Source organism: Phyllopteryx taeniolatus, chromosome 10, assembly GCF_024500385.1.
Source record: "Phyllopteryx taeniolatus isolate TA_2022b chromosome 10, UOR_Ptae_1.2, whole genome shotgun sequence".
NCBI lineage: Eukaryota > Metazoa > Chordata > Actinopteri > Syngnathiformes > Syngnathidae > Phyllopteryx > Phyllopteryx taeniolatus.
The window spans coordinates 9,384,025-9,402,729 of NC_084511.1; the positions used below are offsets into that span (position 1 = coordinate 9,384,025).

At 44.1% G+C, this 18,705-nt stretch overlaps 1 long non-coding RNA gene across 1 annotated transcript; it reads left to right on the plus strand.

Moving 5' to 3' along the window:
• Positions 1-1,061: 1,061 nt before the first annotated feature.
• On the plus strand, positions 1,062-2,865 carry LOC133484543 (uncharacterized). Its single transcript, XR_009790433.1, has 3 exons — positions 1,062-1,364; positions 2,224-2,337; positions 2,740-2,865. It is a non-coding gene; the product is annotated as an uncharacterized LOC133484543 (long non-coding RNA).
• Positions 2,866-18,705: the final 15,840 nt, after the last annotated feature.

Here is an 18,705-nt window from a genome sequence, read left to right on the forward strand (position 1 = left end):
TACCAGAATAAAGTTGCAATATTATGAACACAGTCAGATTTCTCCCCCAAAATGTTGTAACATCACAGGAAAAATGTCACAATATTATAAAGTTGGCAAGCTATGAGAAAACCGTCATAATATTGCAAGAATGAAGTTATTTTTTTCTCGAAAAATATCTGTAGCATCGCAAGATAAGATTAATGTCTTAATATGGCAAGACTAAAGTTGTAATATTGTATGTAATATGAGAATAGTTAATTCTGTAATAATATCACAAGAATAAAGTCATAATATTGTGTGAAGAACAACATACAAATCCAAGAATGAATTTGTAGGTTTTTTTTGTCTGGGGAAAAAAAAAGGTGTAATATTGGAGGAAAAATGTCATATTATTACAATTATACAAGTCTATATTATTTTCTACAAAAAGCAGTAATACTGTGAACAATTTTTTTTTTGAAGTGTTACAATTCAGTTATAATTTTTTTTTTCCCAGAAAAAAAAAAATCTCCTAATATTACAGTTTCATTCCAGGAAAATAATTATGGGTTGACAGTATTATTGCATAATACGGTTGATATTTGGACTGTAGCTGTTAAGTCCACCAGCAAGATGGTGACTGTTTTTGTGGTGCTTGAATAATCAATTCAGACAAACTGTTTCCAAACACAACCTGAGTCAACATCTAAAGACAGTCGTTGACTTAGGCGAGTCATCATGACTCGCATTGTGCGTGCTCCGGACTCTGGTGCAGGAAACCACTCAATTATACATGCAGAAACAGGAAATTCCTCCCTTGGCCTCCTGTCACTGGGGGCGACCTCGCACTAAATCAATTAGCAGCACTGGAGGCAATCAGAGGAGCTCCCTGGGGAGGGGTCGTTACCTGGAGTGAAGTGTGCTCCTCCTTCTCCACTCTTTTCATGGCAGGAGAACCAAAGAACAGCGGGGGAAGGAGGGAGGTTAGAAAAGGGGTAAGCGGGTGGTGGGATTACAAGATGAATGGGTGTACTCCAATGAATGTCACGCCATCTGTCCTTTCTCTCGTCTCAAAGGAATTATGTGTGGGTGGAAATTATTTTAAAAGTCTCATTATTTTTGGCAATAAAATGGTTTGTGTGAGTGCCATTGATCAATATATAACTTTAAAGGTCCCTGTCATGAGCTATCCTTGTAGTTCCTGTTTTGGAGCTTGGGTGGCGCTTTGCGCCCCTCTCGCGCACTCTCTCTCTCTCCCTTCCCTGTAATCAGCACCACCTTGGCCGCGCACCTGTTTTCAATCAGCCCGCATCATCTCTGCCTGCATAAAAGCCTGCCAGATCCTGGAAATCCTCGCTAGAGTATTAACGTTCCACTGTGGTACACTGGCCTTGCACGTTCACGTAAGATGCGCCTTATTTGTATTATTCTAACTCCCATGTTCTTCCTTGTCCTCATTGTTCCTTCCGTGTTCCCCGCCTTGCTGACTTCTTCCGCCAAGCCATCCACCTGCTCACGCCACCGCCTGCCGCGCGTTGCCCGCCTCGACGACCCGCCATTACGCCTCAGAGATCCAATTCCCACTTCCTTTTCAATAAATTATTCACCACAAACTTCTCAGCCTCCGCTTGCTACTGGGTCCAGTGAAAACGGATACCTTCGTATCATGACGTTCCCAAGCCATCATATTTTTTAAATTAATATTTTTGATCATCTTTGCTATCCTTTGATCAAGTTTGAAAGATAATTTTCTAAAAAGTCATTTTTCAAGCTATTCTCGTGGGTCTTTTTTACACCTTATTGTCGGCTGTCCTTTGCTCTAATTGGAACGTTCACCTTCCCCAATTTAAATATGGAAAACGGCTTCGCTCTGATTGGCCGTTGGCAAATGTCGAACTCTTGTCTAATAGCCAGTGTAGTCTAATTTGCTGTTACAATTTGCCTGCATACACTAACATTAATTATTGTGTGTGAATGCCAAATGGTGTGTCAGTAGTGTTTGTGTAGTATGCTAGTAAGCTCAGTGACGTGCGGTCAGGGGAGGCAAGTGAGGGAGAGCCTCACTGCCCCCTGGTGGTCTTTCCTTTCTACTGCATGTAAATAGTAAAAAAAAACAACCTGTAACCTCATGATTACATTAAATTGTTCCATTTTAGTTCTGCGGTCTGTGCTTTACATTGATTTTCTTTTTCAATCCAATAATTTCAATGATTTTCATCATTAAAATAGCTGAATTTTCATATTTCCTGTTCGAATGCATAGGAAGCGCAGCTACGAGTCACGTTGAATCATCGCTCCCATGATGCTTCAAGAGACCACGCACACATCCATTCAGGCAGGCTGTGATTGGTCCGTGGCTTCACACAAGAGACATTGGTGTGTCCTCGTTACATCGCCAATAATATACGTTTTATCACATGTACTGCACTTACTGACGTTTAACAGACTGTCTAATATATTTAATGAAAGTGTGTGACATTTAGTCTTTATCGACCAGAAAAGCCACTAAAAGTGCACAGTGGAGTCTGGTATGTACGGTGCCACAACCAGCATGTGGCAGTGTTGAGTTGAGCTTCATAGAGCTCAAGATGTCCCGTGACTGAAGTCAGTGCCTCACCAATCATGAACCTCACCCTGTACCTGTACCTGATTACGCTGATTTGTTTGCCCATAAGTAAAGTCAAGGTATATACTGTAGATAGATGGCTAGAGAGAGAAAGCAAGAGAGAAACCTTGTAGTATTTCCATCCATTTTACGTACTGCTTATCCTCACTAAGGTCGCGGGCATGCTGGAGCCTATCCCAGCTAACTGCAGGCAGGAGGCGGGGTACATCCTGAACTGGTCGCCAGCCCATTGCAGGGCACATAGAAACAAACAACCATTCGCGCACACATTCACAGGTAAGGGCAATATAGTGTCTTCAATTCATACCTACGGATAATTTAGGGTCTTCAATTAACCTACCATGCATGTTTTTGGGATGTGGAAGGAAACCGGAGTACCCGGAGAAAACCCACGCAGGCACGGGAAGAACATGCAAACTCCACACAGGCGAGGCCGGGATTTGAACCCCGGCCCTCAGAACTGTGAGGCAGATGCTCTAACCAGTCGGTCACCGTGCCGCTTTTTGTAGTATTTATTATAACAATTTGCAACTGATATTCTTTGCTAATCAGTGTCTAAAACATATATTCATATATTCATGATAATAAACATATCTCTCTGACAGTGTCAGTAAAAACAGTATTATCTCTGTAAAGGTAAACCCATGCACACATACGCATGCGCACACAAGCACACACACACAAGAACACATACACGTAGACGCACTGCACATCTGTGTCTCATGTCTATCATGTCAGCACTGACTATATTACAATGGGGATTATGTCAATTATTGACACCCTGTATTCAATGTTATTGTGGTCTTAAGGATGTGCTGGTATTTCCATTTTGGGGCTTTAATTAGTAGTTTTCAGCCATTCGTTTTTTTTTTCAGCAGGGCAACTGCAGGATCTGTCCCCCAACCTCACTCCCAAGACCGGGAGAGATACTGTATAATCCTCTTTTATCCGGGCCGTTCCTGAATCTTTACCGTTGGCTCCCCTGAGGGCCACATTTTTACCACAAACCTGAGCGACTTCCCAATGTGCACGATGCATGGCTGGGCAGTAACACGCCTCATGTAGCACAAAGCTCACATGACCCGGCTGAATGAATGCCAATAGAATGGATGCATACCAAGTTCGCACAGAGTTTACATCTTGAGTGGAGGAGGGGGAAAAAAAGAAATTAGTTGCAGGTGTTGATTTCCCCTCGGCTGTCATTCTGTGACAACATTTCCAATCACTGATGAGCAAATCATGCAGAATTTAGAAAAATAGAGAAGCGTTCTGGGAAATCAACCAAGTATCTATGTTTAAATGTGATGCATCAAATCATTCAATTGATTACAAGCTGTGGAGTAAATGTAACCTAATGAAACAATCTGCTGATGTACTGTATGCTAACAAAAATTATTAATTGCAGCCTACGGTTTATGCAGCGATGCCAAGCGTTACGGTTCGGCAGTATTTTGTTATGGGCAGTTGTCATGTGTTCCGCTGTTATGGGGAAGTCGGAAATGTTCTGCCTGCCATCAATGGGTGGGTGTCGGGTTGATTGGGTAATTTCCGCACGCATTGCCTTTTGGTTCGTGGATTTGATATTGGTGCTGGTTGTGGGGGACCAGGGTCGGGCGTTCATTTTGGTCTGTGCTGCGGGCTGCTGGGATGGTGTGTTTTCGTGGTTTTGGCACCCCCTTATTTCTTTGGCCCGTCTCCCCCCGGGGGTTCGGGGTCGGGGGTCGTTTGGGGCCGGGGTGGGGGGCCAGTGTCGCTCAGATTCGGGCGATACCTGGCCATACTTCCCGCGCTCTTCTCTGTGGTCTGCCGATCGGTGGGGCCGAGCCGGACCCGCAGGAGTCTAGCCTCTTATTTCACACACTTTGCACATTTTCTTAGCTGGCTCTTGCGCAGGGCACTGTTGGTGTCTGGGGTCCCTGTGCTGTCCGGGAGGGTGGGGGCAGTGGCGACAATGGGCTCTCTGGGTGGGGGGTCGGGTGTAGGTTTGGTGGTCCGGTCTCGTTGGGACTGGTCGGGGCGCTTCGATAGGGCTTGGGACCTCCGTTGGTCCTGGATGGTCGGTGGCGTCCCCTCGGTTGGGTCTCCTGGTGGATGGGCTCGGTGACATATCGTAGAAAAGAGTCTTGTTAACAAGCTGGACAATGAATGCATTAATTACAAAATTGCAAAGTATGCGAAATGAGGCTTCAAAACGATCAAGAATTGAGACATTCTTTCAGCTTGTAGACACTGTGGGCGTGTTGCGAAATGCTCTCATAACCCTGCCTCCCTCTAACTTTCAGCTGTCAATCAAAAACATGCCTTTTTTCACAACTACTAAGCAGGGAGAGGAGAATTCCCAGCGATGGGCATTACACACTCTCACACACTGCAGAGAAGCAGCCTCTGAGGCAACATAATGACCATCAGCTGCAACACCAGGACAATTTTCCCTCCTTTGAAATTCAGCGGGAAAATGTGCATCTGTGGTCCGTGAAGGGAGCACCGCAGGCAGCCACATTGCGTGACGTGCACGGTACCCTTGGATGATTTTCTTCCCCTTCTCCTCCTCCGCCCGTGACGGGCGGCCGGTAATTCTGAGGCTGATGGCCCTAACACAGTTGTGCCGGAACTTTGGCGGCTATTCTAACCGCTGTCAGGCTGGCAAGTGGTTGCAGCTCCAATCCGGTTTGCCTCTGTATGTGGACATAGTAGCTATTCTGGTAGTAATTGGTTCAGGTTGAAAGGAATGAGTAAGTGGCAATTCCGCTGAATGGCCACTGCATGGAATAAGGGCGCTTGGTGTTTATATTGTGGGGGAGAGCCTCGTGCTAGACAGTATACGCCCCAGCCTGCTGTCATCACGCGGCTAGTTGTTAGCCCTGCCCAAGAAATCTGGCCAACTGAGATGATGAAACAGAATTTTAAGCTATATCTCAACACTTCAGTACTAAATGATTCTGTCGCAGTCAGTTTTCAACACTTACCTTCTAACAGATTTAATTTATTGAGAAACAAAACATGACAATGGTTCAACTAGATTCTTCCACCAAAGGCAGGAAATTGCCTGTTCAAATTCATCCTGCCATCAGTGCTTCTATATATAGAAAAGTATCACTAATAAAGACAGAAAATGCCAGTTATTACAGGCAGTGTACAAGGAGCTGAATATACTTCCCCTGTAAGCGGAAAATTGCCATGTTACCATCTCTGTTGGTAGCTTTAATACAGAAAAGGTCACTATAATAGAGGATTAAGGTGGCGTAAAGTTGCTAAGGCGACTATGAAGGGGTCATAAGGGAAAAAGCAGTAAAATGCTAACAAGCAAGGGACCTAAGAGACTAACTCATAATTTGACCTAAAACACTAACTCATAATTTGTAAACTTGCCGGGTTGATTTTTACCCCCATTCCGTATGAGGGCATTTATACAGAACAGCGAAACAGGAAAAAGGCATCAAAAGCCACCTTTCACAGGCAGTGCAAAAGGCACTTAACCCTCATGTTGTGCGTTCATTTCATGTTAAACAATTTAGGTGTTCCTGGTCAGAAATGACCGTTCCACTCAAACTCAGACAAAAAAAAAAATAGTTATTAATCCACATTATCACTACTTGTTGAGTTAGATGTCTTAATTAACTTAACCTTTGATGAATATTACAAGTTTGGAACATCTGCATGTTATTAGTAGCCTGTGTGCCTTATTAAGGTAATCTTAGAAAAAAATATTCATGACACACGGTATAGAGTTTATAACAGAGTACTTTGGGTAAAAGTTATCAAGTACATTTGCTTTGAAACCATTTACATTTTTATACGGTTACAAAAAGTAACGCCTGTTGTGTTCCCACTCTAATGTGACCGTGAATATTTTAATTGCGTAGTAGAGAGGAAATTATCCTAAAACATCACTTGACATCACTCTGCACTCCAAAAGTACCGTCCCTGAGCTCTCTGGTCCTCTCTGTCTTGCTCTACGATTGCGAGTCCTGGACACTCTCAGCTGCTGACAGCCAACGCCTCAACACTTTCCAAAGGAACTGCCTCCGGAACATCATCGGCATGCGATTCCACAACTTCACCACCAACGAAGTAGTGTACGGCAGGGACGGAATTCCCAAGGCAGTCTCAATAACAGTCGGCGTCGTGCGCTCCAACTTATCGAACATGTCACGCGCCTCGCTAATGACACTCCAGCAATGCAGGTGATCCAGAGAGCCTCCCAACCGCCTCCTTCTGGTTGGCAATGCCCCCTGGGACACCCCAGGCTCTCCTGGGTGTCCCAGGTCGTGGCATTCCGCCCCCTGTCCACCCTCATCCAGCAGGCACAAGAGATAGATTGTTTCGGGAGATAGTTGCTACGGCTGAACTTTGACATTTGACACTTGACATTTTCACAATGAATCCAAGAGTAATGTCTTCATACATCAATGAACTACTAACAAGGACAAGATTATAACAAGAACAATAACATGTTAACCAGCCCATTATGTTTTACTGTTTCCTTATGATAGACCCTAACATGGTCCTTTTTTGGTAGGAGCAGCTCCTCACCAAAAGCGCAGGAGTTGAAAAAATGATCACGTTATGGTTTGTCCCGGGACGGTGGGCGACTGGTTAGTACCCCTGCATCACAGTTCTGTGGACCGGGGTTCAAATCCGGCCCCGCCTCTGTGGAGTTTGCATGTTCTCCCCGTGCCTGGGTTGGGTTTCCCCGGGTACTCCGGTTTCCTCCCGCATCCCAAAAACATGCAAGGTAGGTTAATTGAAGGCTCTAAATTCCCATAGGTGTTAATGTGAGTACGAATGGTTGTTTGTTTATATGTGCCCTGCGATTGGCTGGCGACCAGTTCAGGGTGCACACCACCTCTCGCCCAGAGTTAGCTGGGGTAGGCTCCAGTACCTCCGTGACCCTAGTTAGGAAAAAGCTGTACGGAAAATGAATGAATGAATGAATGGTTTGTCCCTTGAGAACTGCAGATCTCCAGAATCAAAAGTTTCCCTTGGTTCTTTTCAAGAGCACCGTCTGTCCCAGTATAGACATATTTTTCATAAGTCATCATAGCATCACATATTGCCCATACCTTTATGTCATATATACTGTAGATGGCTTGCTTGGTATATACTGTACTGCTTGAAAGGGCAGCATCTCCTCAAAGCGACATAATGGTCATCTACTGTGGCATTTGGTTGCGTGACAGATGCTACAACCACTCTTTCCAAAACTCTCTGGTTTCTGACAGTTTGTCTTCCTGACACCTGCGTGGTCTTGTACATAGGTTGTCCAAGTCAGTCACCCGTGACAATCGGTGTAATTTTGGGTGTGACACAGTGACCCAAAAAAGTTCACCAATCAGACTCTGCTTCCCATAAACTGCTTGAGATGTGTTTCTGGATGTGTACACACCAGAGAAAATCAAGAATCACGTATGCGTTGGTGACTCTCTGGGTAAGCAACTTCCAGTTTTCTTTGTTTCCCCTCTAAGTTGGTCATGTTTACCACAGTGGTTCCAATAAACTCAGTCAGAAACAGTTCAAAACAGGAATAAAAGGCATCGGTCAGTGATAACGGTGTAGCGTGCATCGGTTATTCTATAAATTGACTTCATTTGTTGTAAGAAGGGGACCGCAAGCAGTACCAACCGTGACCACTAGTCAGATAAAGCGAAACTAAGTGTGGGCATTACCTAGTATATGATCTTTATAATGATAAAGGGCACAATGTTGCTTCGTTATGAAGGTCCTAGCAACGACAAAAACTCGATAAATCAGGTATTTCTGAAGGGGTTGCTACACTAATATAATTTGGGTAGTTCTCCGACGTTAGCGGTTCTAATCTTTAATTCAAGAAACACAAAGAGCACAATCCATGTATTTTGTCAGGTTTAATTTCTAATTCTAAATGTACAGACTACCCCATAAAATGCAATCAAGGAGAAGAAAAATCTATATTCTATTCTATAGAAAAGTGAGGCAAATAGCGAAGGACGACACAGGGTGTGTGTCTTGGATGTGCTGTTGCTTCACTGTTCAACAACAATTAGTCACCACAGGGGTCCTCTTGTTTTTGATCACGGAACCTTCAAAAGGGACAAGTTCTCTTTGATCCACCATTTTGTGACTTTGCAGATCCGACTTATCAAGCTACTGCTAATTAAGTTCGTCAAGACCTTCTGTCTTTTGGTCGTTGTAACCAGTTGGGGTCTTTGAGTTACCTGTCTTTGTCTTTGGTAGGAAGGATGAGACGTGATGGTATTACTGACGGCCTTTTGTCCTTTGGTTTGGTGGGTGGGTGGGTGGGGTGGGTGCGGGTGTGTGGGTGCGGTGCGGTGCTTGGGGCGTTCCCCCATGTCATGTGAGGATGTACCCGAGGTCAGTTTTACAGAAATTGTTGTTTCCCCCTATATTTTTTCTAATGACTGGTCGTTTTTGACTGTGAACATGAATAGTGTACAAATGTTGGATACAAAAATTAAATGCATATCAATACAATTTTATTTGTGTTGAAATCTACTTTGTATACAAAGTCATGAAATCTTCGGTCAATCTGAACAAATTAACTACAATATTCAGAGATATAACACAACATATTAAGATTAAGATGTTACCTCCGTAGGCGGAAAATTGCCGGGTCGACATCATCCCCCATGTTGTGTTGATGCTGTTTATACAGAACAGCGACAAGGGGAAAAAAAAAACTTGAAATGGAAGACACTAACTCATGGTGGTAAAATTGCCAAGATGACTTTGTACCCATAGGCACGGTGGCCGACTGGTTAGAGCGCCAGCCTCACAGTTCTGAGGACCGGTGTTCAATCCTCGGCCCTAGCTGTGTGGAGTTTGCATGTTCTCCCCGTGCCTGGTTGACTTTGTAACCCTTTCCATGTTGGTGCCGTTCACAACAGCAACATAGACAAAAGGCAAAAAAAAAAAAAAAAAAGGTATTTTAAAATCAGTCAGTCTGATGAAATGCAGTTCAAAATTTAATGCAGTTTCCCATTGACAGATGACCTGTAACATTTGTAAGCCTTGTTTGAATTCTCAACAGCGTAATGAGGCCAATTATCACTCAAGATAATGGCTATTACATAATATAATTAGCATGCAATCAGCTTTGATTGCCCATCCACTTCATCACCAGTGCACCTCTGGAGACCTCACAGGTGAAGGTCAAAAGATAGTGTCATGTCTCCCGGTTGGCCTGGGAATGGCTCAGGCCCCCCCTGGAAAAACCGGATGAAGTGGCTGGGGAGAAGGAAGTCTAGGCTTGATATTGATGATATTAAAGTGTTTAAGGGTTGGAGGTTTTTTAAATTTTATTTTATTTCAACATTTTGGGGGAGGTCAATTGTTTTTCACAATTGACGGCAGGACTAGTGAAGATCTACCCTCCGTCCGTCTGTCCGTCCATCCATACGTCTTGTGTTTGTCTGGGGTCAGGTCACGGGGGCAGCAGCTTAAACAGGGAAGCCCAGACTTCCCTCTCCCCAGCTACTTTCTCCAGCTCTCCAGGGGGGATCCTGAGCCACTCCCAGGCCAGCCGGGAGACATCGTAGCTCCAGCGTGTCCTGGGTCGTCATTGGTCATCCCGGTGGGATGTGCCTGGAACACCTCACCAGCCACCAGTCACCACCTCACTTGACTGCACCTTGAAATTCTGTTCTTAAAGGTATTGACCAGAATCTGTGATGAAGGACAGCCTTGGCGAAGTCCCGTTTCCCACACTGGAAATTAATCAGACTTACTTCCGGCAATGCGGCCCCAACTCTGGCACCGGTCATACATGGACCAATTAGCATACATGGACTTGTACCCCATACTCCCAGAGCACCCGCAACAGGACTGCCCGAGGGACACAGTCAAACTCCTTCTCCAAGTTCACAGACCACATGTAGACTGGTTGAGCGAACTCCCATGCACCTTCCAGAACCCTCCCGAGGGTGTAGAGGTGGTCCACTGTTCCACAGCCAGGACAAAAACCACACTCCTCCTCCTGAATCTGAGATTCCTCTTCCCGACGAACCCTCATCTCCAGCAACCCCGAATAGACCTTACCAGGGAGGCTGAGGAGTGTGATTCCCCATGTAGCTGGAACACATCCTGCAGTCCCCCTGCTGAAAAAGGGGGACCACCACCCCAGTCTGCTAATCCAGAGGCAGTGTCCCCGATGTCCACTCTCTAGGTTCTGCTTCTCTGTCCCGAGACACCGGATGGGAGACCAGAATTTGCTTGAATCCGTTCGGAAGACTTTCTCTATGCCAGAGTTTTTTTTGCCTCAGCAAGCACCAAAGACTGTATTAATTATTAGAATTGAAATTAAATGAATGAATGAATGGTACCCTTCTTCTTTGCCATACTTTTGACCCACAAGGTGGAGGGTGTTTGAATTTGAGGACCCCGACACACCGACTCACCACCATCAATGATTTGACCTCATTCTCAACACACACACACACGCATTAAGTAATGTGCTTTATGGCGATCATTATTCATCCATCCGTAATTGGACATTCTCATGCAAGAGATGTTGACGTCATCTAATGATCTTTTAATTTCTTTCAAAAGCTTTCTTTAAAGTGGGCCTCTGTTGAATAAACACTGAAGCCGAACCAGCTTAGATCAGAGGAACACCGTTTAGTTTTGATTTTGACATTTTCCAGAAACCTTTTTTGTTGTTTAGAAATATAGTCTGTTGTTCAGATGAGTGAACATCATAGGGTCACTCAGTGGTTTGCTGAATTGTCATAGGTGAATGTTTTTGGATAAGCCAGTCCAGCTGTATTTTGTTTGCAAGCTTTGTACAGTGTTCTTAAGTGTCCAGAAAGGTGGCAAACAAAACAAAACAAAACAAAACAAAAACAAAAAAACATGTCAGTTATGCTTCCGGCAAGGGATGCAGTTCAGGTTTTTTTTAATTTTTAATTTTTATAAATATCTGCAAGTGTTGAGGATTTCAAATGATTACTTCTACAACATTCCTAGGAAATCCCATTGTCCCATCACTGTGAACATTGTCCTCAAAGCTTCTTGGGGCACGCAGGGCCGCCGGCAACATGTTAGGGACCTCTGCTCTACATTATATTTGACACTCTCATTTGTCGTGGGAAGAATGGACTGTGATTCATGACATCTACTTACTTTTAGACATTTGAGGTGAAGAGAACTCATTGATTTAAAAGCAGAGTCCTGTCCCTGCACTGTTATTCACTGTGACATCTAATTATCAAAATGGATACAAATAATTACGTCACTACTCTACAAATCCAATTCAGTTTGATTGAAAAACGTTTGGTTCCGGTTGTATAGAGCCATATTCGCAGCATTAATAATAATAATAATAATACTCATGTGCATAAATATTGGAAAAAGATGTGAAAAGACAAAGAGAAGGGGGCGTTCTGCAGCAGTGATTTGCTGTTTAACTATAAAGTGCAAGCGCAATGACAAGTGGCTTATTTATTAAAATGATTAAAACGAGGGGATGACACCGGCAGCAGATTGCCTAATTATTTATAATGCTGGCTTCACATTTACATTGACAGCATATGACATGGACCCGATGAGGCGCACATATGATAAAGCCTCTGCTTTGGCACTCATGGATTGATCATTTATTTAAAGCATTGTTCATTTACATTTCTTTACAGTGTGGGGAATGTTAGGCTCGGGGAGATATTTACACGCCCGTGTGAGGCGCCAATTTTTTGACGTAAAAGCTGAAAATCCGATGCTAATGAGAAATGCTGAATGTGAAGCAGTATTCTGAATGGATTTGTGAATATAATTAAAGAGTACTGTGCAAGTGTGAAAAGAAAGGATATAGTCGTAGTCATGAAAAGTATTGTTTTAAGTGAGCTAGAAGTTGAAAAAGTTGACAAACTAGCATACAAGACCTAGCAAATGAGAACCTCCAGCAATAAGTAATAGACAGATAGACAGACAGGAATTTTCATTTTTTTGCCATAAAAACTGCAATATATTTGTACTTACAATGTTTTACTTTTTAGCATCTTTCTTGTACAATGTTACACATTTTTAATGTCTTAAATAAATAAAACAATAAATTAAATACATTCTTTAATTGAATCTTTTTATTTGTTTCAAAATTACAATGTTCTCGTTAATTGGATTTTAATCTCTGTGGAACAGTTTCAACTGCAACTTGCAATGTCATTTTCTCACGATGTGATTTCAATTTTTTTCCTCATACTACGGCATTTATAATTTATTTTAACTTTATTCTGGACATTTTAGAGATTTTTTTTTGTCTGGCGATGTCACTTTTTGTTTTGCTGAGGGGCTTTCTTCTTAATAAGCTTCATTAGCACATTTGTTCGCCTAGTTCAACAAAAAGAGCAACTTCAGCTTCCTGAAGGATAAATGAAAGTGACGACCACATTATAGAATTGATGTGAAATGCAATTAAAAGAACAGGAATACATTTGACAAGTCAGACGTGGATTGTTAGATGTCACCTAAATACGTTTCAACTTCCCAGTGCAAGGAATACCATTGGAGCTGAATTGTTGACTTAACATGCAGAATGGCTAACAGCAGTTGGTCCCTCCTGTGACCTTTGAGCTTCACCATATTTTGCCTTCTAATTCAACTAATTGTTTTTGTCCCCTGGGATGGGGAAGAACGTGCATGAGCAGCATGGAAACATCAGTGGGGAAATGATGTGCAGGTTCAGGGTTCAAGACAAAGCTGTGAAATCACGATGAGGCGAATTTTGCTCCGTCGCCACGGCAACGCATAATAAAGGCTGCGTATTTCGCCTGTGACCCCCTCCTCCGTCTCACTTTTGTGACCCGTCATCAAACACTACTCCTCAATTAGGAATAAAAACATGTACATTATAATCAACGCTGTCATGCTGTAACATTTCACTCAGGCATGTTTATCTTCATGCAAATGAAAAATGAAGGGACTAATTTATGCTGGTCTGCAGAAACAGCAGACATCCCATCCAGGAAACAGATGTCCACATGTACATGGATACTTCTATAATCAAAATAAATCCCTTCTCTAGTTTCTAAAAAAATCTCACCTATAATATCAGTGCACCTGCAAAAACAGGCTATCAAGTGCATTCCAAAACAACAGTTGGCGCTATAACTCCTGACTTTAAGGCCATTCTAGCCAAGTAGGGCTATGCCCTATCGAATCATCCATGATAATACCGGTATTTTTTGACATGGTACAAAAGGCCCCATGTTGAGGCTATTGTGATGGGTCGTGGTATTGGGGTGGGCAAACTTGTGCTCAAGGGTCACATTTGAGATCTCAAAACCGACAGTGGGGCTGCGTCAATCGTAGATGGAATAAAGTTAAAATGTGAATGTAAAATAACTCGTTTTTAAGTAGCAAAATGAAAACATTTTATAAATATGTATCATATATATTAAAATGAATTTACTGTGAAAATGATAATAATATAATAATGCATAATTTTTGGGCTAAAAAAGTGAGATGCCAAAGAAGAGGATCGCGAGCTGGCATGCGAGTGCGACTTTGCAAACGGGAGACTCGAACACCCCTTTTTCCAATCTAATGGACGCTCACTCAGCAATTCGATGGACGAGCTGATGCTGCCGATGAGGAGAAACAAGGACTTTTCCTCCCCTTGTCTTTTGTGCTTCACGGAGACATGGCTTCGTGAGCAGATTATGAGCAGCGCATTAACATCTGGAGCAATTCCAGCTGTTCCGTGCGGATCGTAACCCAGAGCTCTCCAGCAAGAGCAAAGGTGACAGTGTCTATTTCTACACTATCATAAACTGGTGCACCGATGTCACTGTGGTTTCTCAACACTCCTCTCCTGTTCTGGAATATCCATTCATAAACTTCATGCCATTCTAAAAGTACGTGCGTACATTTTTAAAGTTTAATTGATTTACACGAGATCCGCATTATCGGTGAAACCGGTGAAAATGCATCAATTTATGGTCAACGTCTTGATGCAAAGTCAGTGCGGATCGAGATTTTAGGTGTGACATTTTTTGTTGTAAAAAACTTCAAAGAGATGGACCAGCCAGACAGTGGAGGAGCTACGCAGATGTCGTAAACAGACTGAGAGGTGTTCACGGCTGCAACAGACAATCCTAATGAGTACACTGACGCTGTGACCTCATATATCAACTTCTGTGAGGAGTGCATTTTACCAACGTGCACCAACCAGGGTGTGTTTCAACAACGACAAGCTAAGACCAGACAGATTTACCAAGAAAAAGCAGTAGCGTTCAGAAGTGGAGACAAAGGCAGATACAAAGAGGTGAAATACCGTTTTAGCAGGGAGGTGACGAACGCTAAAATGTGTTTAGTCAGACAGAATCCAGCAGCAGTTCACAACCAACAACTGCGGGTGTTTGAAGAGGGCTTCGGAAAATTACAAATTATAGGCTTAAAGCCCCTCAACGTGGGAACGACCTAGCCCTTGCCCAGAGCCTTAACACCCACTGCTCTCGCTTCAATCATCCATCGGCCCTTGACACCTCTCCGAACACCGCTACGCTCCCCAACAACATCACAATGGTCTCCAACGCACCCCCCCCCCGCTCTGTCAATCCATGATCAGGATGTGAAAAATATGTTCAGACGGCTGAACCCCCACAACCCTGCGGCCATCAGACTCATGAACACTAAAGAAGCCAGAATCACCCATTAAAACGTCACACCTAATCCTGATGCGTATTGCGCACAGTTTATGCGTATGTATGCTTCTAATCAAAGTCCATTTGTATTTGTATTATTACAATCTATGATTAATAATAAAAAAAAAACACTTTAATAAACAGGCTGGGTTCGGTACACAGGTAGGTAGTCAACAAAGGCAATGGTATTAAAAAAAAAAAAGACAAGGTCAATAATCAAACAGGTTTGAAGCCTATAATGAGGAAGCAAGGAATGCTGGAACGCCCTACATGGTACATTGAATTTAGTACGAGACAGAATGAGACATGAGGTTAAAGCCCCAGGAAAGTCATGTTTGTGTTTTTTCTTCTAAATACATTAAATATGTTTGAAGATAAGTGCTGAAAACGTGCAAAGACTGAGAACAATTTAGGACTGACTTGTTGAGATATAGCATGAAACTGTTTTTCACCATTTCAGTTGTCTGGATTTTTTTTGGGTGGGGCTAAAACGTTGATGTCACCAGGTAACAGCATGAGTTGGCCCTGCCCCACTATAAAAATATCCAGCACCCACATTTTAGCTGTGGCTATTTGGCCAAATTGCCACTTCCTTATCCATAGTCACATTTTTCTACCACTACATGATGCAATTGGCCATCAAGCTATGCCTACAACCTGCAAAAATACATCTCTGTAGTCATACAGTATGTGTTATTTTGGATAATATGACTCTGGTGTGGCGGCACGGTGGACGACTAGTTACAGTGTCAGCCTAACAGTTCTGAGGACCGGGGTTCAATCCCCAGCCCCGCCTGTGTGGAGTTAGCATGATCTCCCCGTACCTGCGTGGGTTTTCTCCGGGCACTCCGGTTTCCTCCCACATCCCAAAAACATGCATTAATTGGAGACTCTAAATTGCCCGTAGGTGTGATTGTGAGTGTGAATGGTTGTTTGTTTGTATGTGCCCTGCGATTGGCTGGCAACCAGTTCAGGGTGTACCTCGCCTCCTGCCCGATAGCTGGGATAGGCTCCAGCACGTCCGCGACCCTAGTGAGGAGAAGCGGCTCAGAAAATGGATGGATGGATGGATGGACTCTGGTGTGTGCCCCGACGCGTGGCACGTAGCGAGACAGCGGTGAAGCGGATGCCTCTGCGCCAGCGGGTATAGTGGCCACCTGCGGTTGAGGCCTGTCCAACTCGCCACAGTCATGCCCCGCACGGGCCTTCACAGCGGAAACACTTCAGGGAACAATAACTGTTTAGTATGTGCGCTAGCTTGCGAGCTAACTGGCAAGTCTCACCAGTGCGGCGTTGGCTTGTCTAGAAGTCGGCGTGTCACTTGGTTTTTTGTCTTGTGTTTATCCACATAACAGCGGTGCCTCAGGGAAAATTAACTGTTTAATAGACAGGGCAAGTTAGCTTGTGGCTGCGTGTGGCTGTCTGAGCCGCAAAGAGCCACAGGCATGAACTTGATTACCAGCTGAAGGGGAGCACTCAGCGTACATGCTCACACGGTCTTGCAAATGGAGGACAGGCTCTATTTTGAATGATTTGGGAGCCGTATTTTATGTACCGTATTTTCACGACCATCAGGAGCACGTAAAAGTCTTACATTTTCTCCAAAATGGACGGGGCGCCTTATAATGCAGCGCGCCTTATGTGTGCACAGAGTTCCAAAATCTATAACTGTTGTTGTGTGTTGAGCGCTCCGCTTGACTGACTGGGAGCATTTCCTGCCGACCCGCTGCTTATACAGAGGAAAAGCGGACGTGGCTGAGGACAGCATGCGGACGTAAAGGGTGCGCGTGAAGGAGGACGCTAGAGGCATATAGGCAGTAGGTATATAGCGCCGGTATGTGCATTGTGCAAAACAACATCGGTTTGGCTAAGGACCCCCGAAAATGGCACCTACGAAGAGACACGCTTACAAAGCACAGTTTAAACTGCAAGCTGTCAGTTACGCGGAGGAACATGGGACTCGAGCAGCCGCGAGAGAATTCAAGATCAACAAATCCATGGTTCGCAAGTGGAGGAAGCAGGAAAACGAGCTTCGCCAAGTCAAGAAGACGAAGCTGAGTTTCCGCAGAAAGAAGACCAACTCGAGCAATGGATTAATGAGCAAAGAACAGCCGGGAGAAGCGTCTCTACAGTCACCATTCGACTGAGGGCAATAACGCTTGCAGAAGAAATGAAAATCGAACATTTTCAAGGAGGTCCGTCTTGGTGCTTTCATTTTATGAAACAGCGCCATCTATCCATCCGGGCAAGGACTACCGTGGCGCAGCAAAGTCTGGCGAATTTCAAAGCTGGCCATCTTCCGCTCCTACTGCAGTAAAAAGATTGCCGACAAATACATCCAGCTCAACCACATCACCAACATGGACGAGGTGCCGCTCACTTTCGCTCACTTTCGACATCCCAGTGAACCACACTGTAGACAATAAGGTAGCAATACGCACAACGGGGCACGAGAAGTCGGCTTTTACTGTTGTGCTTGGTTGCCATGGTAATGGACTGAAACTGCCACCTATGGGGATTTTTAAGAGGAAGACGCTGCCGAAAGAAAGGTTTCCAGCCGAAGTCATTGTTAAGGCCAATCAAAAGGGCTGGATGGATGAGGAGAAAATGACAGAGTGGCTGAGTGAGGTGTACGTAAAGAGACCGGATGTTTTTTTCCACGCTGACCCTTTATCTGTTGCTTCGGGCGAAAGGCGGACTACACCCTGAACTGGTCGCCAGTCAGTCGCAGGGCACATATAGACACGGACAACCATTCGCACTCACATTCACAGTCACTGAGTGGGAACTGAGCCCACGCTGCTCCACCAAAGTCAGGCGAGTGTACCGCTACACCTACTAAAACAATCGCGTGATAAAAACAAGTTACAAGTACAGTGGAACCTTGACATAACGGACAATATAACGGTCCGCTACATTAAAGCACTTTTTTGTTTTGTTTTTGTTTTATTTTTTGAGTCCATATGTACTCATATTACTGTACAGTACAAAATTGTTTTGTAGTTTTTTTTTTTCTTTTCCTTGCCTAAAACACCCAGTACCGTGTGACCACCATGCCGGTGTGCTTGGTAATGGTGACGTTACAGTACTCATCACTGACTCATCACTTTCATGAGCCACGAGGAATTAATTCGCTTCCTAGTTCCAAATCTGTTGGCACCGGCAAAAGACTGGAGGAAAAAAAACTGTTACTGTGCCAAAAATACCATGTTCCAGACTCCAAAGACTTTTGTTTTGTATTCCTCAGAGTTAACACCGCAGCCATGCTGCCCTCTCTGCGCAGCGCTCAATTGACAATAGCTATCATCACCATAACCGCCACATCAATGGGCCACATTCAACATGGCCGCCACATAGACACGGGAGGCACGTGTTTTGGAATTGGATCGAGTCATATTGTACAGTATATCTGTGACCCACAAATACTTAATCTCACTCTCTGCCTGCATTGCACCACAGCAACAGTAAACAGCAGCGGCCAATTCT